The sequence below is a fragment of the Triturus cristatus genome, chromosome 4_1 (genome assembly GCF_964204655.1).
Source record: "Triturus cristatus chromosome 4_1, aTriCri1.1, whole genome shotgun sequence".
NCBI lineage: Eukaryota > Metazoa > Chordata > Amphibia > Caudata > Salamandridae > Triturus > Triturus cristatus.
The window spans coordinates 283,677,442-283,705,345 of NC_140585.1; the positions used below are offsets into that span (position 1 = coordinate 283,677,442).

General features: G+C 51.4%; 1 protein-coding gene across 1 annotated transcript in view; it reads left to right on the plus strand.

The window, feature by feature from the left end:
* LOC146854282 (protein mono-ADP-ribosyltransferase PARP12-like) overlaps window positions 1-27,904 on the plus strand; it is a 1,246,301-nt gene that overhangs the window by 945,622 nt on the left and 272,775 nt on the right. The gene's annotated exons all lie outside the window — the stretch shown is intronic.

Genomic DNA, 27,904 nt, shown 5'->3' on the forward strand with positions numbered 1-27,904 from the left:
CCAGTTTGAACCCAGCCATATGCAAATCAGTCTTGACCCTGTGCCTCATGGGAACAGTTCCGCCCGAACTGCCAAGCCAGGTCCTCCCTGGACTGGAACCAAGCATCCTAGGACCGGTTTCAGGGTTTCACCCCTCTTCAGCCAGGATAGCTTGATTCCAGTGGCATGGAGAGCACGGGACTCACGCACATCTGAGCATACCCATCCCACACGGGGTGACAAATGCAAAAACAACAGTTGATGGACAGAATGCAGAACAATGTCATACATTCACCCCAGTACAGAGATCTGGGCCTAAATCCATTGTTTTTGTGCTCACCATGCCATTCCAGTTTGAACCCAGCCATATGCAAATCAGTCTTGACCCTGTGCCTCATGGGTACAGTCCAGCCCGAACTGCCAAGCCAGGTCCTCCCTGGACTGGAACCAAGCATCCTAGAACGGGTTTCGGGGTTTCACCCCTCTTCAGCCAGGATAGCTTGATTCCAGTGGCATGGAGAGCACAGGACTTACGTCTGAGCATACCCGTCCCACACGGGGTGACAAACTCAAAAACAACAGTCGATGGACAGAATGCAGAACAATGTCATACATTCACCCCAGTACAGAGATCTGGGCCTAAATCCATCGTTTTTTTGCTCACCATGCCATTCCAGTTTGAACCCAGCCATATGCAAATCAGTCTTGACCCTGTGCCTCATGGGAACAGTCCAGCCCGAACTGCCATGCCAGGTCCTCCCTGGACTGGAACCAAGCATCCTAGGACCGGTTTCTGGGTTTCACCCCTCTTCAGCCAGGATAGCTTGATTCCAGTGGCATGGAGAGCACGGGACTCACGTCTGAGCATACCCGTCCCACACGGGGTGACAAATGCAAAAACAACAGTTGATGGAAAGAATGCAGAACAATGTCATACATTCACCCCAGTACAGAGATCTGGGCCTAAATACATCGTTTTTTTGCCCACCATGCCATTCCAGTTTGAACCCAGCCATATGCAAATCAGTCTTGACCCTGTGCCTCATGTGTACAGTCCAGCCCGAACTGCCAAGCCAGGTCCTCCCTGGACTGGAACCAAGCATCCTAGGACGGGTTTCGGGGTTTCACCCCTCTTCAGCCAGGATAGCTTGATTCTAGTGGCATGGAAAGCACGGGACTCACGTCTGAGCATACCCGTCCCACATGGGGTGACAAATGCAAAAACAACAGTTGATGGACGGAATGCAGAACAATGTCATACATTCACCCCAGTACAGAGATCTGGGCCTAAATCCATCGTTTTTTTGCTCACCATGCCATTCCAGTTTTAACCCAGCCATATGAAAATCAGTCTTGACCCTGTGCCTCATGGGAACAGTCCTGCCCGAACTGCCAAGCCAGGTCCTCCCTGGACTGGAACCAAGCATCCTAGGCCTGGTTTTGGGGTTTCACCCCTCTTCAGCCAGAATAGCTTGATTCCAGTGGCATGGAGAGCACAGGACTCCCGTCTGAGCATACCAGTCCCACACGGGGTGACAAATGCAAAAACAACAGTTGATGGACAGAATGCAGAACAATGTCATACATTCACCCCAGTACAGAAATCTGGGCCTATATCCATTGTTTTTGTGCTCACCATGCCATTCCTGTTTGAACCCAGCCATATGCAAATCAGTCTTGACCCTGTGCCTCATGGGTACAGTCCAGCCCGAACTGCCAAGCCAGGTCCTCCCTGGACTGGAACCAAGCATCCTAGAACGGGTTTCGGGGTTTCAGCCCTCTTCAGCCAGGATAGCTTGATTCCAGTGGCATGGAGAGCACAGGACTTACGTCTGAGCATACCCGTCCCACACGGGGTGACAAATGCAAAAACAACAGTTGATGGACAGAATGCAGAACAATGTCATACATTCACCCCAGTACAGAGATCTGGGCCTAAATCCATCGTTTTTTTGCTCACCATGCCATTCCAGTTTGAACCCAACCATATGCAAATCAGTCTTGACCCTGTGCCTCATGGGAACAGTCCAGCCCGAACTGCCATGCCAGGTCCTCCCTGGACTGGAACCAAGCATCCTAGGACCGGTTGCTGGGTTTCACCCCTCTTCAGCCAGGATAGCTTGATTCCAGTGGCATGGAGAGCACGGGACTCACGTCTGAGCATACCCGTCCCACATGGGGTGACAAATGCAAAAACAACAGTTGATGGACAGAATGCAGAACAATGTCATACATTCACCCCAGTACAGAGATCTGGGCCTAAATCCATCGTTTTTGTGCTCACCATGCCATTCCAGTTTGAACCCAGCCATATGCAAATCAGTCTTGACCCTGTGCCTCATTGGAACAGTCCTGCCCGAACTGCCAAGCCAGGTCCTCCCTGGACTGGAACCAAGCATCCTAGGCCTGGTTTTGGGGTTTCACCCCTCTTCAGCCAGAATAGCTTGATTCCAGTGGCATGGAGAGCACGGGACTCACGTCTGAGCATACCAGTCCCACACGGGGTGACAAATGCAAAAACAACACTTGATGGACAGAATGCAGAACAATGTCATACATTCACCCCAGTACAGAGATCTGGGCCTATATCCATTGTTTTTGTGCTAACCATGCCATTCCTGTTTGAACCCAGCCATATGCAAATCAGTCTTGACCCTGTGCCTCATGGGTACAGTCCAGCCCGAACTGCCAAGCCAGGTCCTCCCTGGACTGGAACCAAGCATCTTAGAACGGGTTTCGGGGTTTCAGCCCTCTTCAGCCAGGATAGCTTGATTCCAGTGGCATGGAGAGCACGGGACTTACGTCTGAGCATACCCGTCCCACACGGGGTGACAAATGCAAAAACAACAGTTGATGGACAGAATGCAGAACAATGTCATACATTCACCCCAGTACAGAGATCTGGGCCTAAATCCATCGTTTTTTTGCTCACCATGCCATTCCAGTTTGAACCCAGCCATATGCAAATCAGTCTTGACCCTGTGCCTCATGGGAACAGTCCAGCCCGAACTGCCATGCCAGGTCCTCCCTGGACTGGAACCAAGCATCCTAGGACCGGTTGCTGGGTTTCACCCCTCTTCAGCCAGGATAGCTTGATTCCAGTGGCATGGAGAGCACGGGACTCACGTCTGAGCATACCCGTCCCACACGGGGTGACAAATGCAAAAACAACAGTTGATGGACAGAATGCAGAACAATGTCATACATTCACCCCAGTACAGAGATCTGGGCCTAAATCCATCGTTTTTGTGCTCACCATGCCATTCCAGTTTGAACCCAGCCATATGCAAATCAGTCTTGACCCTGTGCCTCATGGGAACAGTCCTGCCCGAACTGCCAAGCCAGGTCCTCCCTGGACTGGAACCAAGCATCCTAGGCCTGGTTTTGGGGTTTCACCCCTCTTCAGCCAGAATAGCTTGATTCCAGTGGCATGGAGAACACGGGACTCACGTCTGAGCATACCAGTCCCACACGGGGTGACAAATGCAAAAACAACAGTTGATGGACAGAATGCAGAACAATGTCATACATTCACCCCAGTACAGAGATCTGGGCCTATATCCATTGTTTTTGTGCTCACCATGCCATTCCTGTTTGAACCCAACCATATGCAAATCAGTCTTGACCCTGTGCCTCATGGGTACAGTCCAGCCCGAACTGCCAAGCCAGGTCCTCCCTGGACTGGAACCAAGCATCCTAGAACGGGTTTCGGGGTTTCACCCCTCTTCAGCCAGGATAGCTTGATTCCAGTGGCATGGAGAGCACGGGACTCACGTCTGAGCATACCAGTCCCACACGGGGTGACAAATGCAAAAACAACAGTTGATGGACAGAATGCAGAACAATGTCATACATTCACCCCAGTACAGAGATCTGGGCCTATATCCATTGTTTTTGTGCTCACCATGCCATTCCTGTTTGAAACCAGCCATATGCAAATCAGTCTTGACCCTGTGCCTCACGGGTACAGTCCAGCCCGAACTGCCAAGCCAGGTCCTCCCTGGACTGGAACCAAGCATCCTAGAACGGGTTTCGGGGTTTCACCCCTCTTCAGCCAGGATAGCTTGATTCCAGTGGCATGGAGAGCACGGGACTCACGTCTGAGCATACCCGGTCCACACGGGGTGACAAATGTAAAAACAACAGTTGATGGACAGAATGCAGAACAATATCATATATTCACCCCAGTACAGAGATCTGGGCATAAATCCATTGTTTTTGTGCTCACCATTCCAGGTTGAACCCAGCCATATTCAAATCAGTCTTGACCCTGTGCCTCATGGGAACAGTCCAGCCCGAACTGCCAAGCCAGGTCCTCCCTGGACCGGAAGCAAGCATCCTAGGACCGGTTTCGGGGTTTCACCCCTCTTCAGCCAGGATAGCTTGATTCCAGTGGCATGGGGAGCACGGGACTCACGTCTGAGCATACCCGTCCCACACGGGGTGACAAATGCAAAAACAACCGTTGATGGACAGAATGCAGAACAATGTCATACATTCACCCCAGTACAGAGATCTGGGCCTAAATCCATCGTTTTTTGCTCACCATGCCATTCCAGTTTGAACCCAGCCATATGCAAATCAGTCTTGACCCTGTGCCTCATGGGAACAGTCCAGCCCGAACTGCCAAGCCGGGTCCTCCCTGGACTGGAACCAAGCATCCTAGGACCGATTTCGGGGTTTCACCCCTCTTCAGCCAGGATAGCTTGATTCCAGTGGCATGGAGAGCACGGAACTCACGTCTGAGCATACCAGTCCCACACGGGGTGACAAATGCAAAAACAGTTGATGGACAGAATGCAGAACAATGTCATACATTCACCCCAGTACAGAGATCTGGGCCTAAATACATCGTTTTTTTGATCACCATGCCATTCCAGTTTGAACCCAGCCATATGCAAATCAGTCTTGACCCTGTGCCTCATGGGAACAGTCCAGCCCGAACTGCCAAGCCAGGTCCTCCCTGGACTGGAACCAAGCATCCTAGGTCCGGTTTCAGGGTTTCACCCCTCTTCAGCCAGGATAGCTTGTTTCTAGTGGCATGGAGAGCACGGGACTCACGTCTGAGCATACCCGTCCCACAAGGGGTGACAAATACAAAAACAACAGTTGATGGGCAGAATGCAGAACAATGTCATACATTCACCCCAGTACAGAGATCTGGGTCTAAATCCATAGTTTTTTTGCTCACCATGCCATTCCAGTTTGAACCCAGCCATATGCAAATCAGTCTTGACCCTGTGCCTCATGGGAAAAGTCCAGCACGGACTGCCGAGCCAGGTCCTCCCTGGACTGGAACCAAGCATCCTAGGACCGGTTTCGGGATTTAACCCCTCTTCAGCCAGGATAGATTGATTCCAGTGGCATGGAGAGCACGGGACTCACGTCTGAGCATACCCGTCCCACACGGGGTGACGAATGCAAAAACAACAGTTGATGGACAGAATGCAGGACAATGTCATACATTCACCCCAGTACAGAGATCTGGGCCTAAATCCATCATTTTTTTGCTCACCATGCCATTCCAGTTTGAACCCAGCCATATGCAAATCAGTCTTGACCCTGTGCCTCATGGGAACAGTCCAGCCCGAACTGCCAAGCCAGGTCCTCCCTGGACTGGAACCAAGCATCCTAGGACCGGTTTCGGGGTTTCACCCCTCTTCAGCCAGGATAGCTTGATTCCAGTGGCATGGAGAGCACGGGACTCACGTCTGAGCATACCCGTCCCACACGGGGTGACAAATGCAAAAACAACAGTTGATGGACAGAATGCAGAACAATATCATATATTCACCCCAGTACAGAGATCTGGGCCTAAATCCATCGTTTTTGTGCTCGCCATTCCAGGTTGAACCCAGCCATATTCAAATCAGTCTTGACCCTGTGCCTCATGGGAACAGTCCAGCCCGAACTGCCAAGCCAGGTCCTCCCTGGACTGGAAGCAAGCATCCTAGGACCGGTTTCGGGGTTTCACCCCTCTTCAGCCAGGATAGCTTGATTCCAGTGGCATGGGGAGCACGGGACTCACGTCTGAGCATACCCGTCCCACACGGGGTGACAAATGCAAAAACAACAGTTGATGGACAGAATGCAGAACAATGTCATACATTCACCCCAGTACAGAGATCTGGGCCTAAATCCATCGTTTTTTTGCTCACCATGCCATTCCAGTTTGAACCCAGCCATATGCAAATCAGTCTTGATCCTGTGCCTCATGGGAACAGTCCTGCCCGAACTGCAAAGCCAGGTCCTCCCTGGACTGGAACCAAGCATCCTAGGACCGGTTTTGGGGTTTCACCCCTCTTCAGCCAGGATAGCTTGATTCCAGTGGCATGGAGAGCACAGGACTCACATCTGAGCATACCAGTCCCACACAGGGTGATAAATGCAAAAACAACAGTTGATGGACAGAATGCAGAACAATGTCATACATTCACCATAGTACAGAGATCTGGGCCTATATCCATTGTTTTTGTGCTCACCATGCCATTCCAGTTTGAACTCAGCCATATGCAAATCAGTCTTGACCCTGTGCCTCATGGGTACAGTCCAGCCCAAACTGCCAAGCCAGGTCCTTCCTGGACTGGAACCAAGCATCCTAGGACGGGTTTCGGGGTTTCACCCCTCTTCAGCCAGGATAGCTTGATTCCAGTGGCATGGAGAGCACGGGACTCACGTGTGAGCATTCCCGTCCCACACGGGGTGACAAATGCAAAAACAACAGTTGATGGACAGAATGCAGAACAATGTTATACATTCACCCCAGTACAGAGATCTGGGCCTAAATCCATCGTTTTTTTGCTCACCATGCCATTCCAGTTTTAACCCAGCCATATGCAAATCAGTCTTGACCCTGTGCCTCATGGGAACAGTCCTGCCCGAACTGCCAAGCCAGGTCCTCCCTGGACTGGAACCAAGCATCCTAGGACCGGTTATGGGGTTTCACCCCTCTTCAGCCAGGATAGCTTGATTCCAGTGGCATGGAGAGCACGGGACTCACGTCTGAGCATACCCGTCCCACACGGGGTGACAAATGCAAAAACAACAGTTGATGGACAGAATGCAGAACAATGTCATACATTCACCCCAGTACAGAGATCTGGGCCTAAATACATCGTTTTTGTGCTCACCATGCCATTCCAGTTTGAACCCAGCCATATGCAAATAAGTCTTGACCCTGTGCCTCATGGGTACAGTCCAGCCCGAACTGCCCAGCCAGGTCCTCCCTGGACTGGAACCAAGCATCCTAGAACGGGTTTCGGGGTTTCACCCCTCTTCAGCCAGGATAGATTGATTCCAGTGGCATGGAGAGCACGGGACTCACGTCTGAGCATACCCATCCCACACGGGGTGACGAATGCAAAAACAACAGTTGATGGACAGAATGCAGGACAATGTCATACATTCACCCCAGTACAGAGATCTGGGCCTAAATCCATCGTTTTTTTGCTTACCATGCCATTCCAGTTTGAACCCAGCCATATGCAAATCAGTCTTGACCCTGTGCCTCATGGGAACAGTCCAGCCCGAACTGCCAAGCCAGGTCCTCCCTGGACTGGAACCAAGCATCCTAGGACCGGTTTCGGGGTTTCACCCCTCTTCAGCCAGGATAGCTTGATTCCAGTGGCATGGAGAGCACGGGATTCACGTCTGAGCATACCCGTCCCACACGGGGTGACAAATGCAAAAACAACAGTTGATGGACAGAATGCAGAACAATGTCATACATTTACCCCAGTACAGAGATCTGGGCCTAAATACATCGTTTTTTTTATCACCATGCCATTCCAGTTTGAACCCAGCCATATGCAAATCAGTCTTGACCCTGTGCCTCATGGGAACAGTCCAGCCCGAACTGCCAAGCCAGGTGCTCCCTGGACTGGAACCAAGCATCCTAGGCCCGGTTTCGGGGTTTCACCCCTCTTCAGCCAGGATAGCTTGATTCCAGTGGCATGGAGAGCACGGGACTCACATCTGAGCATACCCGGCCCACACGGGGTGACAAATGCAAAAACAACAGTTGATGGAGAGAATGCAGAACAATATCATATATTCATCCCAGTACAGAGATCTGGGCCTAAATCCATCGTTTTTGTGCTCACCATTCCAGGTTGAACCCAGCCATATTCAAATCAGTCTTGACCCTGTACCTCATGGGAACAGTCCAGCCCGAACTGCCAAGCCAGGTCCTCCCTGGACTGGAAGCAAGCATCCTAGGACCTGTTTCGGGGTTTCACCCCTCTTCAGCCAGGATAGCTTGATTCCAGTGGCATGGGGAGCACGGGACTCACGTCTGAGCATACCCATCCCACACGGGGTGACGAATGCAAAAACAACAGTTGATGGACAGAATGCAGGACAATGTCATACATTCACCCCAGTACAGAGATCTGGGCCTAAATCCATCATTTTTTTGCTCACCATGCCATTCCAGTTTGAACCCAGCCATATGCAAATCAGTCTTGACCCTGTGCCTCATGGGAACAGTCCTGCCCGAACTGCCAAGCCAGGTCCTCCCTGGACTGGAACCAAGCATCCTAGGCCTGGTTTGGGGGTTTCACCCCTCTTCAGCCAGAATAGCTTGATTCCAGTGGCATGGAGAGCACAGGACTCACGTCTGAGCATACCAGTCCCACACGGGGTGACAAATGCAAAAACAACAGTTGATGGACAGAATGCAGAACAATGTCATACATTCACCCCAGTACAGAAATCTGGGCCTATATCCATTGTTTTTGTGCTCACCATGCCATTCCTGTTTGAACCCAGCCATATGCAAATCAGTCTTGACCCTGTGCCTCATGGGTACAGTCCAGCCCGAACTGCCAAGCCAGGTCCTCCCTGGACTGGAACCAAGCATCCTAGAACGGGTTTCGGGGTTTCAGCCCTCTTCAGCCAGGATAGATTGATTCCAGTGGCATGGAGAGCACAGGAATCACATCTGAGCATACCAGTCCCACACGGGGTGACAAACGCAAAAACAACAGTTGATGGACAGAATGCAGAACAATGTCATACATTCACCCCAGTACAGAGATCTGGGCCTATATCCATTGTTTTTGTGCTCACCATGCCATTCCAGTTTGAACCCAGCCATATGCAAATCAGTCTTGACCCTGTGCCTCATGTGTACAGTCCAGCCCGAACTGCCAAGCCAGGTCCTCCCTGGACTGGAACCAAGCATCCTAGGACGGGTTTCGGGGTTTCACCCCTCTTCAGCCAGGATAGCTTGATTCTAGTGGCATGGAGAGCACGGGACTCACGTCTGAGCATACCCGTCCCACATGGGGTGACAAATGCAAAAACAACAGTTGATGGACGGAATGCAGAACAATGTCATACATTCACCCCAGTACAGAGATCTGGGCCTAAATCCATCGTTGTTTTGCTCACCATGCCATTCCAGTTTTAACCCAGCCATATGAAAATCAGTCTTGACCCTGTGCCTCATGGGAACAGTCCTGCCCGAACTGCCAAGCCAGGTCCTCCCTGGACTGGAACCAAGCATCCTAGGCCTGGTTTTGGGGTTTCACCCCTCTTCAGCCAGAATAGCTTAATTCCAGTGGCATGGAGAGCACAGGACTCACGTCTGAGCATACCAGTCCCACACGGGGTGACAAATGCAAAAACAACCGTTGATGGACAGAATGCAGAACAATGTCATACATTCACCCCAGTACAGAAATCTGGGCCTATATCCATTGTTTTTGTGCTCACCATGCCATTCCTGTTTGAACCCAGCCATATGCAAATCAGTCTTGACCCTGTGCCTCATGGGTACAGTCCAGCCCGAACTGCCAAGCCAGGTCCTCCCTGGACTGGAACCAAGCATCCTAGAACGGGTTTCGGGGTTTCAGCCCTCTTCAGCCAGGATAGCTTGATTCCAGTGGCATGGAGAGCACAGGACTTACGTCTGAGCATACCCGTCCCACACGGGGTGACAAATGCAAAAACAACAGTTGATGGACAGAATGCAGAACAATGTCATACATTCACCCCAGTACAGAGATCTGGGCCTAAATCCATCGTTTTTTTGCTCACCATGCCATTCCAGTTTGAACCCAACCATATGCAAATCAGTCTTGACCCTGTGCCTCATGGGAACAGTCCAAAAGGAACTGCCATGCCAGGTCCTCCCTGGACTGGAACCAAGCATCCTAGGACCGGTTGCTGGGTTTCACCCCTCTTCAGCCAGGATAGCTTGATTCCAGTGGCATGGAGAGCACGGGACTCACGTCTGAGCATACCCGTCCCACACGGGGTGACAAATGCAAAAACAACAGTTGATGGACAGAATGCAGAACAATGTCATACATTCACCCCAGTACAGAGATCTGGGCCTAAATCCATCGTTTTTGTGCTCACCATGCCATTCCAGTTTGAACCCAGCCATATGCAAATCAGTCTTGACCCTGTGCCTCATGGGAACAGTCCTGCCCGAACTGCCAAGCCAGGTCCTCCCTGGACTGGAACCAAGCATCCTAGGCCTGGTTTTGGGGTTTCACCCCTCTTCAGCCAGAATAGCTTGATTCCAGTGGCATGGAGAGCACGGGACTCACGTCTGAGCATTCCAGTCCCACACGGGGTGACAAATGCAAAAACAACAGTTGATGGACAGAATGCAGAACAATGTCATACATTCACCCCAGTACAGAGATCTGGGCCTATATCCATTGTTTTTGTGCTCACCATGCCATTCCTGTTTGAACCCAGCCATATGCAAATCAGTCTTGACCCTGTGCCTCATGGGTACAGTCCAGCCCGAACTGCCAAGCCAGGTCCTCCCTGGACTGGAACCAAGCATCTTAGAACGGGTTTCGGGGTTTCAGCCCTCTTCAGCCAGGATAGCTTGATTCCAGTGGCATGGAGAGCACGGGACTTACGTCTGAGCATACCCGTCCCACACGGGGTGACAGATGCAAAAACAACAGTTGATGGACAGAATGCAGAACAATGTCATACATTCACCCCAGTACAGAGATCTGGGCCTAAATCCATCGTTTTTTTGCTCACCATGCCATTCCAGTTTGAACCCAGCCATATGCAAATCAGTCTTGACCCTGTGCCTCATGGGAACAGTCCAGCCCGAACTGCCATGCCAGGTCCTCCCTGGACTGGAACCAAGCATCCTAGGACCGGTTGCTGGGTTTCACCCCTCTTCAGCCAGGATAGCTTGATTCCAGTGGCATGGAGAGCACGGGACTCACGTCTGAGCATACCCGTCCCACACGGGGTGACAAATGCAAAAACAACAGTTGATGGACAGAATGCAGAACAATGTCATACATTCACCCCAGTACAGAGATCTGGGCCTAAATCCATCGTTTTTGTGCTCACCATGCCATTCCAGTTTGAACCCAGCCATATGCAAATCAGTCTTGACCCTGTGCCTCATGGGAACAGTCCTGCCCGAACTGCCAAGCCAGGTCCTCCCTGGACTGGAACCAAGCATCCTAGGACCGATTTCTCGGTTTCACCCCTCTTCAGCCAGGATAGCTTGATTCCAGTGGCATGGAGAGCACGGGACTCACGTCTGAGCATACCCGTCCCACACCGGATGACAAATGCAAAAACAACAGTTGATGGAAAGAATGCAGAACAATGTCATACATTCACCCCAGTACAGAGATCTGGGCCTAAATACATCGTTTTTTTGCTCACCATGCCATTCCAGTTTGAACCCAGCCATATGCAAATCAGTCTTGACCCTGTGCCTCATGTGTACAGTCCAGCCCGAACTGCCAAGCCAGGTCCTCCCTGGACTGGAACCAAGCATCCTAGGACGGGTTTCGGGGTTTCACCCCTCTTCAGCCAGGATAGCTTGATTCCAGTGGCATGGAGAGCACGGGACTCACGTCTGAGCATACCCGTCCCACATGGGGTGACAAATGCAAAAACAACAGTTGATGGACGGAATGAAGAACAATGTCATACATTCACCCCAGTACAGAGATCTGGGCCTAAATCCATAGTTTTTGTGCTCACCATGCCATTCCAGTTTGAACCCAGCCATATTCAAATCAGTCTTGACCCTGTGCCTCATGGGAACAGTCCAGCCCGAACTGCCAAGCCAGGTCCTCCCTGGACTGGAAGCAAGCATCCTAGGACCGGTTTCGGGGTTTCACCCCTCTTCAGCCAGGATAGCTTGATTCCAGTGGCATGGAGAGCACGGGACTCACGTCTGAGCATACCCGTCCCACACGGGGTGACAAATGTAAAAACAACAGTTGATGGACAGAATGCAGACCAATGTCATACATTCACCCCAGTACAGAGATCTGGGCCTAAATTCATCGTTTTTTGCTCACCATGCCATTCCGGGTTGAACCCAGCCATATGCAAATCAGTCTTGACCCTGTGCCTCATGGGAACAGTCCAGCCCGAACTGCCAAGCCAGGTCCTCCCTGGACTGGAACCAAGCATCCTAGGACCGGTTTCAGGGTTTCACCCCTCTTCAGCCAGGATAGCTTGATTCCAGTGGCATGGAGAGCACGGGACTCACGCACATCTGAGCATACCCGTCCCACACGGGGTGACAAATGCAAAAACAACAGTTGATGGACAGAATGCAGAACAATGTCATACATTCACCCCAGTACAGAGATCTGGGCCTAAATCCATCGTTTTTTTACTCACCATGCCATTCCAGTTTGAACCCAGCCATATGCAAATCAGTCTTGACCCTGTGCCTCATGGGAACAGTCCAGCCCGAACTGCCATGCCAGGTCCTCCCTGGACTGGAACCAAGCATCCTAGGACCGGTTTCTGGGTTTCACCCCTCTTCAGCCCGGATAGCTTGATTCCAGTGGCATGGAGAGCACGGGACTGACGTCTGAGCATACCCATCCTACACGGGGTGACAAATGCAAAAACAACAGTTGATGGAAAGAATGCAGAACAATGTCATACATTCACCCCAGTACAGAGATCTGGGCCTAAATCCATCGTTTTTTTGCTCACCATGCCATTCCAGTTTGAACCCAGCCATATGCAAATCAGTCTTGACCCTGTGCCTCATGGGAACAGTCCTGCCCGAACTGCAAAGCCAGGTCCTCCCTGGACTGGAACCAAGCATCCTAGGACCGGTTTTGGGGTTTCACCCCTGTTCAGCCAGGATAGCTTGATTCCAGTGGCATGGAGAGCACGGGACTCACGTCTGAGCATACCAGTCCCACACGGGGTGACAAATGCAAAACAACAGTTGATGGACAGAATGCAGAACAATGTCATACATTCACCCCAGTACAGACATCTGGGCCTATATCCATTGTTTTTGTGCTCACCATGCCATTCCTGTTTGAACCCAGCCATATGCAAATCTGTCTTGACCCTGTGCCTCATGGGTACAGTCCAGCCCGAACTGCCAAGCCAGGTCCTCCCTGGACTGGAACCAAGCATCCTAGAACTCGTTTCGGGGTTTCACCCCTCTTCAGCCAGGATAGCTTGATTCCAGTGGCATGGAGAGCACAGGACTTACGTCTGAGCATACCCGTCCCACACGGGGTGACAAACTCAAAAACAACAGTCGATGGACAGAATGCAGAACAATGTCATACATTCACCCCAGTACAGAGATCTGGGCCTATATCCATTGTTTTTGTGCTCACCATGCCATTCCAGTTTGAACCCAGCCATATGCAAATCAGTCTTGACCCTGTGCCTCATGTGTACAGTCCAGCCCGAACTGCCAAGCCAGGTCCTCCCTGGACTGGAACCAAGCATCCTAGGACGGGTTTCGGGGTTTCACCCCTCTTCAGCCAGGATAGCTTGATTCTAGTGGCATGGAGAGCACGGGACTCACGTCTGAGCATACCCGTCCCACATGGGGTGACAAATGCAAAAACAACAGTTGATGGACGGAATGCAGAACAATGTCATACATTCACCCCAGTACAGAGATCTGGGCCTAAATCCATCGTTTTTTTGCTCACCATGCCATTCCAGTTTTAACCCAGCCATATGAAAATCAGTCTTGACCCTGTGCCTCATGGGAACAGTCCTGCCCGAACTGCCAAGCCAGGTCCTCCCTGGACTGGAACCAAGCATCCTAGGCCTGGTTTTGGGGTTTCACCCCTCTTCAGCCAGAATAGCTTGATTCCAGTGGCATGGAGAGCACAGGACTCACGTCTGAGCATACCAGTCCCACACGGGGTGACAAATGCAAAAACAACAGTTGATGGACAGAATGCAGAACAATGTCATACATTCACCCCAGTACAGAAATCTGGGCCTATATCCATTGTTTTTGTGCTCACCATGCCATTCCTGTTTGAACCCAGCCATATGCAAATCAGTCTTGACCCTGTGCCTCATGGGTACAGTCCAGCCCGAACTGCCAAGCCAGGTCCTCCCTGGACTGGAACCAAGCATCCTAGAACGGGTTTCGGGGTTTCAGCCCTCTTCAGCCAGGATAGCTTGATTCCAGTGGCATGGAGAGCACAGGACTTACGTCTGAGCATACCCGTCCCACACGGGGTGACAAATGCAAAAACAACAGTTGATGGACAGAATGCAGAACAATGTCATACATTCACACCAGTACAGAGATCTGGGCCTAAATCCATCGTTTTTTTGCTCACCATGCCATTCCAGTTTGAACCCAACCATATGCAAATCAGTCTTGACCCTGTGCCTCATGGGAACAGTCCAGCCCGAACTGCCATGCCAGGTCCTCCCTGGACTGGAACCAAGCATCCTAGGACCGGTTGCTGGGTTTCACCCCTCTTAAGCCAGGATAGCTTGATTCCAGTGGCATGGAGAGCACGGGACTCACGTCTGAGCATACCCGTCCCACGTGGGGTGACAAATGCAAAAACAACAGTTGATGGACAGAATGCAGAACAATGTCATACATTCACCCCAGTACAGAGATCTGGGCCTAAATCCATCGTTTTTGTGCTCACCATGCCATTCCAGTTTGAACCCAGCCATATGCAAATCAGTCTTGACCCTGTGCCTCATGGGAACAGTCCTGCCCGAACTGCCAAGCCAGGTCCTCCCTGGACTGGAACCAAGCATCCTAGGCCTGGTTTTGGGGTTTCACCCCTCTTCAGCCAGAATAGCTTGATTCCAGTGGCATGGAGAGCACGGGACTCACGTCTGAGCATACCAGTCCCACACGGGGTGACAAATGCAAAAACAACAGTTGATGGACAGAATGCAGAACAATGTCATACATTCACCCCAGTACAGAGATCTGGGCCTATATCCATTGTTTTTGTGCTAACCATGCCATTCCTGTTTGAACCCAGCCATATGCAAATCAGTCTTGACCCTGTGCCTCATGGGTACAGTCCAGCCCGAACTGCCAAGCCAGGTCCTCCCTGGACTGGAACCAAGCATCTTAGAACGGGTTTCGGGGTTTCAGCCCTCTTCAGCCAGGATAGCTTGATTCCAGTGGCATGGAGAGCACGGGACTTACGTCTGAGCATACCCGTCCCACACGGGGTGACAAATGCAAAAACAACAGTTGATGGACAGAATGCAGAACAATGTCATACATTCACCCCAGTACAGAGATCTGGGCCTAAATCCATCGTTTTTTTGCTCACCATGCCATTCCAGTTTGAACCCAGCCATATGCAAATCAGTCTTGACCCTGTGCCTCATGGGAACAGTCCAGCCCGAACTGCCATGCCAGGTCCTCCCTGGACTGGAACCAAGCATCCTAGGACCGGTTGCTGGGTTTCACCCCTCTTCAGCCAGGATAGCTTGATTCCAGTGGCATGGAGAGCACGGGACTCACGTCTGAGCATACCCGTCCCACACGGGGTGACAAATGCAAAAACAACAGTTGATGGACAGAATGCAGAACAATGTCATACATTCACCCCAGTACAGAGATCTGGGCCTAAATCCATCGTTTTTGTGCTCACCATGCCATTCCAGTTTGAACCCAGCCATATGCAAATCAGTCTTGACCCTGTGCCTCATGGGAACAGTCCTGCCCGAACTGCCAAGCCAGGTCCTCCCTGGACTGGAACCAAGCATCCTAGGCCTGGTTTTGGGGTTTCACCCCTCTTCAGCCAGAATAGCTTGATTCCAGTGGCATGGAGAGCACGGGACTCACGTCTGAGCATACCAGTCCCACACGGGGTGACAAATGCAAAAACAACAGTTGATGGACAGAATGCAGAACAATGTCATACATTCACCCCAGTACAGAGATCTGGGCCTATATCCATTGTTTTTGTGCTCACCATGCCATTCCTGTTTGAACCCAACCATATGCAAATCAGTCTTGACCCTGTGCCTCATGGGTACAGTCCAGCCCGAACTGCCAAGCCAGGTCCTCCCTGGACTGGAACCAAGCATCCTAGAACGGGTTTCGGGGTTTCACCCCTCTTCAGCCAGGATAGCTTGATTCCAGTGGCATGGAGAGCACGGGACTCACGTCTGAGCATACCAGTCCCACACGGGGTGACAAATGCAAAAACAACAGTTGATGGACAGAATGCAGAACAATGTCATACATTCACCCCAGTACAGAGATCTGGGCCTATATCCATTGTTTTTGTGCTCACCATGCCATTCCTGTTTGAAACCAGCCATATGCAAATCAGTCTTGACCCTGTGCCTCACGGGTACAGTCCAGCCCGAACTGCCAAGCCAGGTCCTCCCTGGACTGGAACCAAGCATCCTAGAACGGGTTTCGGGGTTTCACCCCTCTTCAGCCAGGATAGCTTGATTCCAGTGGCATGGAGAGCACGGGACTCACGTCTGAGCATACCCGGTCCACACGGGGTGACAAATGTAAAAACAACAGTTGATGGACAGAATGCAGAACAATATCATATATTCACCCCAGTACAGAGATCTGGGCATAAATCCATTGTTTTTGTGCTCACCATTCCAGGTTGAACCCAGCCATATTCAAATCAGTCTTGACCCTGTGCCTCATGGGAACAGTCCAGCCCGAACTGCCAAGCCAGGTCCTCCCTGGACCGGAAGCAAGCATCCTAGGACCGGTTTCGGGGTTTCACCCCTCTTCAGCCAGGATAGCTTGATTCCAGTGGCATGGGGAGCACGGGACTCACGTCTGAGCATACCCGTCCCACACGGGGTGACAAATGCAAAAACAACCGTTGATGGACAGAATGCAAAACAATGTCATACATTCACCCCAGTACAGAGATCTGGGCCTAAATCCATCGTTTTTTGCTCACCATGCCATTCCAGTTTGAACCCAGCCATATGCAAATCAGTCTTGACCCTGTGCCTCATGGGAACAGTCCAGCCCGAACTGCCAAGCCGGGTCCTCCCTGGACTGGAACCAAGCATCCTAGGACCGATTTCGGGGTTTCACCCCTCTTCAGCCAGGATAGCTTGATTCCAGTGGCATGGAGAGCACGGAACTCACGTCTGAGCATACCAGTCCCACACGGGGTGACAAATGCAAAAACAGTTGATGGACAGAATGCAGAACAATGTCATACATTCACCCCAGTACAGAGATCTGGGCCTAAATACATCGTTTTTTTGATCACCATGCCATTCCAGTTTGAACCCAGCCATATGCAAATCAGTCTTGACCCTGTGCCTCATGGGAACAGTCCAGCCCGAACTGCCAAGCCAGGTCCTCCCTGGACTGGAACCAAGCATCCTAGGTCCGGTTTCAGGGTTTCACCCCTCTTCAGCCAGGATAGCTTGTTTCTAGTGGCATGGAGAGCACGGGACTCACGTCTGAGCATACCCGTCCCACATGGGGTGACAAATACAAAAACAACAGTTGATGGGCAGAATGCAGGACAATGTCATACATTCACCCCAGTACAGAGATCTGGGCCTAAATCCATCATTTTTTTGCTCACCATGCCATTCCAGTTTGAACCCAGCCATATGCAAATCAGTCTTGACCCTGTGCCTCATGGGAACAGTCCAGCCCGAACTGCCAAGCCAGGTCCTCCCTGGACTGGAACCAAGCATCCTAGGACCGGTTTCGGGGTTTCACCCCTCTTCAGCCAGGATAGCTTGATTCCAGTGGCATGGAGAGCACGGGACTCACGTCTGAGCATACCCGTCCCACACGGGGTGACAAATGCAAAAACAACAGTTGATGGACAGAATGCAGAACAATGTCATACATTCACCCCAGTACAGAGATCTGGGCCTAAATACATCGTTTTTTTGATCACCATGCCATTCCAGTTTGAACCCAGCCATATGCAAATCAGTCTTGACCCTGTGCCTCATGGGAACAGTCCAGCCCGAACTGCCAAGCCAGGTGCTTCTGGACTGGAACCAAGCATCCTAGGCCCAGTTTCTGGGTTTCACCCCTCTTCAGCCAGGATAGCTTGATTCCAGTGGCATGGAGAGCACGGGACTCACGTCTGAGCATACCTGGCCCACACAGGGTGACAAATGCAAAAACAACAGTTGATGGACAGAATGCAGAACAATATCATATATTCACCCCAGTACAGAGATCTGGGCCTAAATCCATCGTTTTTGTGCTCGCCATTCCAGGTTGAACCCAGCCATATTCAAATCAGTCTTGACCCTGTGCCTCATGGGAACAGTCCAGCCCGAACTGCCAAGCCAGGTCCTCCCTGGACTGGAAGCAAGCATCCTAGGACCGGTTTCGGGGTTTCACCCCTCTTCAGCCAGGATAGCTTGATTCCAGTGGCATGGGGAGCACGGGACTCACGTCTGAGCATACCCGTCCCACACGGGGTGACAAATGCAAAAACAACAGTTGATGGACAGAATGCAGAACAATGTCATACATTCACCCCAGTACAGAGATCTGGGCCTAAATCCATCGTTTTTTTGCTCACCATGCCATTCCAGTTTGAACCCAGCCATATGCAAATCAGTCTTGATCCTGTGCCTCATGGGAACAGTCCTGCCCGAACTGCAAAGCCAGGTCCTCCCTGGACTGGAACCAAGCATCCTAGGACCGGTTTTGGGGTTTCACCCCTCTTCAGCCAGGATAGCTTGATTCCAGTGGCATGGAGAGCACAGGACTCACATCTGAGCATACCAGTCCCACACAGGGTGATAAATGCAAAAACAACAGTTGATGGACAGAATGCAGAACAATGTCATACATTCACCCCAGTACAGAGATCTGGGCCTATATCCATTGTTTTTGTGCTCACCATGCCATTCCAGTTTGAACTCAGCCATATGCAAATCAGTCTTGACCCTGTGCCTCATGGGTACAGTCCAGCCCAAACTGCCAAGCCAGGTCCTTCCTGGACTGGAACCAAGCATCCTAGGACGGGTTTCGGGGTTTCACCCCTCTTCAGCCAGGATAGCTTGATTCCAGTGGCATGGAGAGCACGGGACTCACGTGTGAGCATTCCCGTCCCACACGGGGTGACAAATGCAAAAACAACAGTTGATGGACAGAATGCAGAACAATGTTATACATTCACCCCAGTACAGAGATCTGGGCCTAAATCCATCGTTTTTTTGCTCACCATGCCATTCCAGTTTTAACCCAGCCATATGCAAATCAGTCTTGACCCTGTGCCTCATGGGAACAGTCCTGCCCGAACTGCCAAGCCAGGTCCTCCCTGGACTGGAACCAAGCATCCTAGGACCGGTTATGGGGTTTCACCCCTCTTCAGCCAGGATAGCTTGATTCCAGTGGCATGGAGAGCACGGGACTCACGTCTGAGCATACCCGTCCCACACGGGGTGACAAATGCAAAAACAACAGTTGATGGACAGAATGCAGAACAATGTCATACATTCACCCCAGTACAGAGATCTGGGCCTAAATACATCGTTTTTGTGCTCACCATGCCATTCCAGTTTGAACCCAGCCATATGCAAATAAGTCTTGACCCTGTGCCTCATGGGTACAGTCCAGCCCGAACTGCCCAGCCAGGTCCTCCCTGGACTGGAACCAAGCATCCTAGAACGGGTTTCGGGGTTTCACCCCTCTTCAGCCAGGATAGATTGATTCCAGTGGCATGGAGAGCACGGGACTCACGTCTGAGCATACCCATCCCACACGGGGTGACGAATGCAAAAACAACAGTTGATGGACAGAATGCAGGACAATGTCATACATTCACCCCAGTACAGAGATCTGGGCCTAAATCCATCGTTTTTTTGCTTACCATGCCATTCCAGTTTGAACCCAGCCATATGCAAATCAGTCTTGACCCTGTGCCTCATGGGAACAGTCCAGCCCGAACTGCCAAGCCAGGTCCTCCCTGGACTGGAACCAAGCATCCTAGGACCGGTTTCGGGGTTTCACCCCTCTTCAGCCAGGATAGCTTGATTCCAGTGGCATGGAGAGCACGGGATTCACGTCTGAGCATACCCGTCCCACACGGGGTGACAAATGCAAAAACAACAGTTGATGGACAGAATGCAGAACAATGTCATACATTTACCCCAGTACAGAGATCTGGGCCTAAATACATCGTTTTTTTTATCACCATGCCATTCCAGTTTGAACCCAGCCATATGCAAATCAGTCTTGACCCTGTGCCTCATGGGAACAGTCCAGCCCGAACTGCCAAGCCAGGTGCTCCCTGGACTGGAACCAAGCATCCTAGGCCCGGTTTCGGGGTTTCACCCCTCTTCAGCCAGGATAGATTGATTCCAGTGGCATGGAGAGCACGGGACTCACATCTGAGCATACCCGGCCCACACGGGGTGACAAATGCAAAAACAACAGTTGATGGAGAGAATGCAGAACAATATCATATATTCATCCCAGTACAGAGATCTGGGCCTAAATCCATCGTTTTTGTGCTCACCATTCCAGGTTGAACCCAGCCATATTCAAATCAGTCTTGACCCTGTACCTCATGGGAACAGTCCAGCCCGAACTGCCAAGCCAGGTCCTCCCTGGACTGGAAGCAAGCATCCTAGGACCTGTTTCGGGGTTTCACCCCTCTTCAGCCAGGATAGCTTGATTCCAGTGGCATGGGGAGCACGGGACTCACGTCTGAGCATACCCATCCCACACGGGGTGACGAATGCAAAAACAACAGTTGATGGACAGAATGCAGGACAATGTCATACATTCACCCCAGTACAGAGATCTGGGCCTAAATCCATCATTTTTTTGCTCACCATGCCATTCCAGTTTGAACCCAGCCATATGCAAATCAGTCTTGACCCTGTGCCTCATGGGAACAGTCCAGCCCGAACTGCCAAGCCAGGTCCTCCCTGGACTGGAACCAAGCATCCTAGGACCGGTTTCGGGGTTTCACCCCTCTTCAGCCAGGATAGCTTGATTCCAGTGGCATGGAGAGCACGGGACTCACGTCTGAGCATACCCGTCCCACACGGGGTGACAAATGCAAAAACAACAGTTGATGGACAGAATGCAGAACAATGTCATACATTTACCCCAGTACAGAGATCTGGGCCTAAATACATCGTTTTTTTTATCACCATGCCATTCCAGTTTGAACCCAGCCATATGCAAATCAGTCTTGACCCTGTGCCTCATGGGAACAGTCCAGCCCGAACTGCCAAGCCAGGTGCTCCCTGGACTGGAACCAAGCATCCTAGGCCCGGTTTCGGGGTTTCACCCCTCTTCAGCCAGGATAGCTTGATTCCAGTGGCATGGAGAGCACGGGACTCACATCTGAGCATACCCGGCCCACACGGGGTGACAAATGCAAAAACAACAGTTGATGGACAGAATGCAGAACAATATCATATATTCATCCCAGTACAGAGATCTGGGCCTAAATCCATCGTTTTTGTGCTCACCATTCCAGGTTGAACCCAGCCATATTCAAATCAGTCTTGACCCTGTACCTCATGGGAACAGTCCAGCCCGAACTGCCAAGCCAGGTCCTCCCTGGACTTGAAGCAAGCATCCTAGGACCTGTTTCGGGGTTTCACCCCTCTTCAGCCAGGATAGCTTGATTCCAGTGGCATGGGGAGCACGGGACTCACGTCTGAGCATACCCATCCCACACGGGGTGACGAATGCAAAAACAACAGTTGATGGACAGAATGCAGGACAATGTCATACATTCACCCCAGTACAGAGATCTGGGCCTAAATCCATCATTTTTTTGCTCACCATGCCATTCCAGTTTGAACCCAGCCATATGCAAATCAGTCTCGACCCTGTGCCTCTAGGGAACAGTCCAGCCCGAACTGCCAAGCCAGGTCCTCCCTGGACTGGAACCAAGCATCCTAGGTCCGGTTTCAGGGTTTCACCCCTCTTCAGCCAGGATAGCTTGTTTCTAGTGGCATGGAGAGCACGGGACTCACGTCTGAGCATACCCGTCCCACACGGGGTGACGAATGCAAAAACAACAGTTGATGGACAGAATGCAGGACAATGTCATACATTCACCCCAGTACAGAGATCTGGGCCTAAATCCATCATTTTTTTGCTCACCATGCCATTCCAGTTTGAACCCAGCCATATGCAAATCAGTCTTGACCCTGTGCCTCATGGGAACAGTCCAGCCCGAACTGCCAACCCAGGTCCTCCCTGGACTGTAACCAAGCATCCTAGGACCGGTTTCGGGGTTTCACCCCTCGTCGGCCAGGATAGCTTGATTCCAGTGGCATGGAGAGCACGGGACTCACGTCTGAGCATACCCGTCCCACACGGGGTGACAAATGCAAAAACAACAGTTGATGGACAGAATGCAGAACAATGTCATACATTCACCCCAGTACAGAGATCTGGGCCTAAATACATCGTTTTTTTGATCACCATGCCATTCCAGTTTGAACCCAGCCATATGCAAATCAGTCTTGACCCTGTGCCTCATGGGAACAGTCCAGCCCGAACTGCCAAGCCAGGTGCTCCCTGGACTGGAACCAAGCATCCTAGGCCCGGTTTCGGGGTTTCACCCCTCTTCAGCCAGGATAGCTTGATTCCAGTGGCATGGAGAGCACGGGACTCACGTCTGAGCATACCCGGCCCACACGGGGTGACAAATGCAAAAACAACAGTTGATGGACAGAATGCAGAACAATATCATATATTCACCCCAGTACAGAGATCTGGGCCTAAATCCATCGTTTTTGTGCTCGCCATTCCAGGTTGAACCCAGCCATATTCAAATCAGTCTTGACCCTGTGCCTCATGGGAACAGTCCAGCCCGAACTGCCAAGCCAGGTCCTCCCTGGACTGGAACCAAGCATCCTAGGACCGGTTTCGGGGTTTCACCCCTCTTCAGCCAGGATAGCTTGATTCCAGTGGCATGGGGAGCACGGGACTCACTTCTGAGCATACCCGTCCCACACGGGGTGACAAATGCAAAAACAACAGTTGATGGACAGAATGCAGAACAATGTCATACATTCTCCCCAGTACAGAGATCTGGGCCTAAATCCATCGTTTTTTGCTCACCATGCCATTCCAGTTTGAACCCAGCCATATGCAAATCAGTCTTGACCCTGTGCCTCATGGGAACAGTCCAGCCCGAACTGCCAAGCCAGGTCCTCCCTGGACTGGAACCAAGCATCCTAGGACCGATTTCGGGGTTTCACCCCTCTTCAGACAGGATAGCTTGATTCCAGTGGCATGGAGAGCACGGAACTCACGTCTGAGCATACCCGTCCCACACGGGGTGACAAATGCAAAAACAGTTGATGGACAGAATGCAGAACAATGTCATACATTCACCCCAGTACAGAGATCTGGGCCTAAATACATCGTTTTTTTGATCACCATGCCATTCCAGTTTGAACCCAGCCATATGCAAATCAGTCTTGACCCAGTGCCTCATGGGAACAGTCCAGCCCGAACTGCCAAGCCAGGTCCTCCCTGGACTGGAACCAAGCATCCTAGGTCCGGTTTCAGGGTTTCACCCCTCTTCAGCCAGGATAGCTTGATTCCAGTGGCATGGAGAGCACGGGACTCACGTCTGAGCATACCCGTCCCACATGGGGTGACAAATGCAAAAACAACAGTTGATGGACAGAATGCAGAACAATGTCATACATTCACCCCAGTACAGAGACCTGGGCCTAAATACATCGTTTTTATGATCACCATGCCATTCCAGTTTGAACCCAGCCATATGCAATTCAGTCTTGACCCTGTGCCTCATGGGAATAGTCCAGCCCGAACTGCCAAGCCAGGTGCTCCCTGGACTGGAACCAAGCATCCTAGGAACGGTTTCGGGGTTTCACCCCTCTTCAGCCAGGATAGCTTGATTCCAGTGGCATGGAGAGCACGGGACTCACGTCTGAGCATACCCGTCCCACACGGGGTGACAAATGCAAAAACAACAGTTGATGGACAGAATGCAGAACAATGTCATACATTCACCCCAGTACAGAGATGTGGGCCTAAATCCATCGTTTTTTTTGCTCACCATGCCATTCCAGTTTGAACCCAGCCATATGCAAATCAGTCTTGACCCTGTGCCTCATGGGAAAAGTCCAGCCCGGACTGCGGAGCCAGGTCCTCCCTGGACTGGAACCAAGCATCCTAGGACCGGTTTCGGGGTTTCACCCCTCTTCAGCCAGGATAGCTTGATTCCAGTGGCATGGAGAGCACGGGACTCACGTCTGAGCATACCCGTCCCACATGGGGTGACAAATGCAAAAACAACAGTTGATGGACAGAATGCAGAACAATGTCATACATTCACCCCAGTACAGAGATCTGGGCCTAAATACATCGTTATTTTGATCACCATGCCATTCCAGTTTGAACCCAGCCATATGCAAATCAGTCTTGACCCTGTGCCTCATGGGAACAGTCCAGCCTGAACTGCCAAGCCAGGTCCTCCCTGGACTGGAATCAAGCATCCTAGGACTGGTTTCAGGGTTTCACCCCTCTTCAGCCAGGATAGCTTGATTCCAGTGGCATGGAGAGCACGGGACTCACGTCTGAGCATACCAGTCCCACACGGGGTGACAAATGCAAAAACAACAGTTGATGGACAGAATGCAGAACAATGTCATACATTCACCCCAGTACAGAGATCTGGGTCTAAATCCATAGTTTTTTTGCTCACCATGCCATTCCAGTTTGAACCCAGCCATATGCAAGTCAGTATTGACCCTGTGCCTCATGGGAACCGTCCATCCCAGCCAGAGCTGCCAAGCCAGGCCCCTCCCTGGACTGGAACCAAGCATCCTAGGACCAGCTTCGGGGTTTCACCCTCAGCCAGGATAGCTTGATTCCAGTGGCATGGAGAGCACGGGACTCACGTCTGAGCATACCCGTCCCACACGGGGTGACAAATGCAAAAACAACAGTTGATGGACAGAATGCAGAACAATGTCATACATTCACCCCAGTACAGAGATCTGGGCCTAAATCCATCGTTTTTTTGCTCACCATGCCATTCCAGTTTGAACCCAGCCATATGCAAATCAGTCTTGACCCTGTGCCTCATGGGAACAGTCCAGCCCGAACTGCTGAGCCAGGTCCTCCCTGGACAGGAACCAAGCATGCTAGGACCGGTTTCGGGGTTTCACCCCTCTTCAGCCAAGATAACTTGATTCCAGTGGCATGGAGAGCACTGGACTCACGTGAGCATTCCCGTACCACACGGGGTGACAAATGCAAAAACAACAGTTGATGGACAGAATGCAGAACAATGTCATACATTCACCCCAGTACAGAGATCTGGGCCTAAATCCATAGTTTTTTTGCTCACCATGCCATTCCAGTTTGAACCCAGCCATATGCAAATCAGGCTTGACCCTGTGCCTCATGGGAACAGTCCAGCCCGAACTGCCAAGCCAGGTCCTCCCTGGACTGGAACCAAGCATCCTAGGACCGGTTTCGGGGTTTCACCCCTCTTCAGCCAGGATAGCTTGATTCCAGTGGCATGGAGAGCACGGGACTCATGTCTGAGCATACCCGTCCCACACGGGGTGACAAATGCAAAAACAACAGTTGAGGTACAGAATGCAGAACAATCTCATACAGTCACCCCAGTACAGAGATTCAGTTTGGGCTGGACTGTTCCCATGAGGCACAGGGTCAGACTGATTTGCATATGGCCATGTCTGAACTGGTTTGGCAGAGTGGGCTAAAGAACGGTGATGGATCAAACCCAGATCTGTTGACTGGGTGTGAGTGTTTGATTGGTTCTGATGCTACATCCATCACCACCCCCTTTTGTACCGCTTTGTTCGCCATAAGTTGGCAGGGTATGCTCAGACGTGAGTCCCTTGCTCACTTTGCCACTGGATTCAAGCAAGCCTGGCTGAAGACGGCTGAAATGCCAGAAACCGGTCCTAGGAAGCTTATTTCCGGTCCAGGGAAGGCATGGCTTGGCAGTTCGGGCTGGACTGTTCCCATGAGGCACAGGGTTAGACTGATTTGCATATGGCCATGTCTGAACTGGGGTGGCAGAGTGGGCTAAAGAACGCTGATGGATCAAACCCAGATCTGTTGACTGGGTGTGAGTGTTTGATTGGTTCTGATGCTACGTCCATCACCACCCCCTTTTGTACCGCTTTGTTCGCCATAGGTTGGCAGGGTATGTTCAGACGTGAGTCCCTTGCTCACTTTGCTATTGGATTCAAGCAGGTCCGGCTGAAGATGGCTGAAATGCCAGAAAACGGTCCTAGGAAGCTTGTTTCTGGTCCAGGGAAGGCATGGCTTGGCAGTTCGGGCTGGACTGTTCCCATGAGGCACAGGGTCAGACTGATTTGCATATGGCCATGTCTGAACTGGGGTGGGAGAGTGGGCTAAAGAACGGTGATGGATCAAACCCAGATCTGTTGACTGGGTGTGAGTGTTTGATTGGTTCTGATGCTCCGTCCATCACCATCCCCTTTTGTACCGCTTTGTTCGCCATAAGTTGGCAGGGTATGCTTAGACGTGAGTCCCTTGCTCACTTTGCCACTGGATTCAAGCAAGCCTGGCTGAATACGGCTGTAATGCCAGAAACTGGTCCTAGGAAGATTGTTTCCGGTCCAGGGAAGGCATGGCTTGGCAGTTCGGGCTGGACTGTTCCCATGAGGCACAGGGTCAGACTGATTTGCATATGGCCATGTCTGAACTGCTGTGGCAGAGTGGGCTAAAGAACGGTGATGGATCAAACCCAGATCTGTTGACTGGGTGTGAGTGTTTGATTGGTTCTGATGCTCCGTCCATCACCACCCCCTTTTGTACCGCTTTGTTCGCTATAAGTTGGCAGGGTATGCTCAGACGTGAGTCCCTTGCTCAGTTTGCCACTGGATTCAAGCAAGCCTGGCTGAAGATGGCTGAAATGCCTGAAACCGGTCCTAGGAAGCTTGTTTCCGGTCCAGGGAAGGCATGGCTTGGCAGTTCGGGCTGGACTGTTCCCATGAGGCACAGGGTCAGACTAATTTGCATATGGCCATGTCTGAACTGGGGTGGGAGAGTGGGCTAAAGAACGGTGATGGATCAAACCCATATCTGTTGACTGGGTGTGAGTGTTTGATTGGTTCTGATGCTCCGTCCATCACCACCCCCTTTTGTACCGCTTTGTTCGCCATAAGTTGTCAGGGTATGCTCAGACGTGAGTCCCTTGCTCACTTTGCCACTGGATTCAAGCAAGCCTGGCTGAAGACGGCTGAAATGCCAGAAACCAGTCCTAGGAAGCTTGTTTCCGGTCCAGGGAAGGCATGGCTTGGCAGTTCGGGCTGGACTGTTCCCATGAGGCACAGGGTCAGACTGATTTGCATATGGCCATGTCTGAACTGGGGTGGCAGAGTGGGCTAAAGAACGGTGATGGATCAAACCCAGATCTGTTGACTGGGTGTGAGTGTTTGATTGGTTCTGATGCTCCGTCCATCACCACCCCCTTTTTTACCGCTTTGTTCGCCATAAGTTTTGAGGGTATGCTCAAACGTGAGTCCCTTGCTCACTTTGTTACTGGATTCAAGCAAGCCTGGCTGAAGACAGCTGAAATGCCAGAAACCGGTCCTAGGAAGCTTGTTTCCGGTCCAGGGAAGGCATGGCTTGGCAGTTCGGGCTGGACTGTTCCCATGAGGCACAGGGTCAGACTGATTTGCATATGGCCATGTCTGAACTGGGGTGGCA